The sequence below is a fragment of the Rhagoletis pomonella genome, unplaced genomic scaffold (genome assembly GCF_013731165.1).
Source record: "Rhagoletis pomonella isolate Grant_MI unplaced genomic scaffold, Rhpom_1.0 Rhpom_scaffold_01548, whole genome shotgun sequence".
In the NCBI taxonomy this organism is placed as follows: Eukaryota; Metazoa; Arthropoda; class Insecta; order Diptera; family Tephritidae; genus Rhagoletis; species Rhagoletis pomonella.
The window spans coordinates 5,881-7,840 of NW_023460102.1; positions in this window are offsets into that span (position 1 = coordinate 5,881).

Consider the following 1,960-nt stretch of genomic DNA (forward strand, 5'->3'; position numbering starts at 1 on the left):
TTATAACTGCTACTCGAGCAGGCTTTAGTTAAGCGGGAGATTAACAAAAGAATTTTCTTATAACCGCAATATATGCAGCAAAGAATCTCTGACATATTTCTAATTATGCAACTGCTTGAAAAACACGCATTCCAAATACCCAGTAGATAATTTAAGGAGTTAAAAGCTCTTCCGAATGGCCTTCCTGAGAGTCAAGAGGCCTTTCACTCTACATTTCTTTCTCCCTTCTCTTTTATATGGAGTGGCACAAATTGAAGGGCTTCTTCTTTCGCTACCCATGAAAGGCCTTCCAGAAGGGCTTTTATAGGACGTACTTCGGATGGGCTTTTAGAGGAGTTCTTTTAAAGTTGATCCTTTAATTTATATAAATCATTCATCTTTGAAGGATTTGCTTAAGTTTTATAACAAATATGTGCTACTGCGACTTAAAATGTTTATTGAAATATATTTGTAATGATAAATAATATAAATTTATGCATTCGCATAAATTGTAAATGAATAAGCCCTTCTAGAAGGCATACCAGGAAGCCCTTTTTTCAGCCCTTCTTGGGTAGGCCTCTTAGAATGGCTTTACTTAAGAAGGCCTACCTAAATTATCTTCTGGGTACATACATATGTGTATGTATATGTATGTGTAAAGATGAAGATAACCTGCTTAAGCGGGAAATCAACGCCAGTAATAAAATTTCTTCTGACAATGAAACAAAAAAAAATGAAAATATAAATAAATCTGAATATGAAAGAAAAGGCCTGGTGAAATGTATACTTGTATGTATATAGTGTGTGTGTTTGGGCATTCAAGCACAGCTAGTCACAATGGCACTTGTTTTTGTTGTTAATGCTGCCGTTGTCGTTATCATAACTGTATGCACATACTCGTAGTTAAGAGCTAGCCGCTTGCGGTTCATATTCAATGATTAGCACCACAATGCAATATTAATAGCTCAATGGATGCTGTAGAACCGGCTTCAATTGGCGCGCTCTCAAGCAGGAAGAGGAAACAATTTGCGGCGTGTCATGTAACCAAAAAAAAAAAAAAAACTATGAAAGCAAAAAATTTACGAGTACTTGCTTTTCATAGTTACTTTCTGGTGCGGTCGCTTTTGAATTAGGCGTAGATAAGTGAGTGTGTGCGTATAATTGACTGCTTGTATGTGTTTGTGAATAGTTGTGCAAAGCCACTTGACATATGTTGCATGCAAGTTTGAGTTGTACTTTGAAAAATAGTTTGCTTTTAAGTGCCACTGGCAAGTGTTGCTATTTTTGTTGTTGGTAAAAGCCACTTACTTGCTCGCATTTGAGCATTTCTCAGCTTTTACTTGTCACTTTTGCCAAATTTTCAGCGTAGTTTAGTGACAGTTTTTTTCCCAAATTGTGTTGAGCTGACGTATGAGGGGCGTGGTTGTGTGAGGGGCGTAGGTGGTTAAACAGGCGCGCAACTCGAGCACTGGGCCAACTTGTATGAACTGGATGAATTGATGGTTTCCTCATTCGAAATTGGGGCAATTTGCAAAGTGTTTACCTGGATGGGTAGTGAGTATTAGGTAAGAAATTGTTAGGTGTGTGAGAAATGTGGGAGGAGTTGCAGAAAAAATGTATACAACAACTTTTCGTACTAATTTTGAGGTTATAACCAAATCAAATTTATTTCTTTTCTCAGCGTTTTATAGAAGGTTAAAAGGAAAGTAAAGATATGTGCTTAATTGACCTACCTACAATGGTCAACTTTCCTGATCATAAAAAGGACCAACTAGTGGCCTATGTGAGATCACCCGGATCAGCCAAGCTAGCTCGAGATCCCTTGGAATGAGGAAGAGGACTACTTTCTATAAAGCAAATTTGTGTTATTTCTCAATAGAAAGTAAATTAACACTAATTTATTTATATTTATTTTTTAGTTGAGCAATAAGATCAACTTTTAAATTTTAAAGTAATAACGCAAAAAAGTGCACATAGTCAC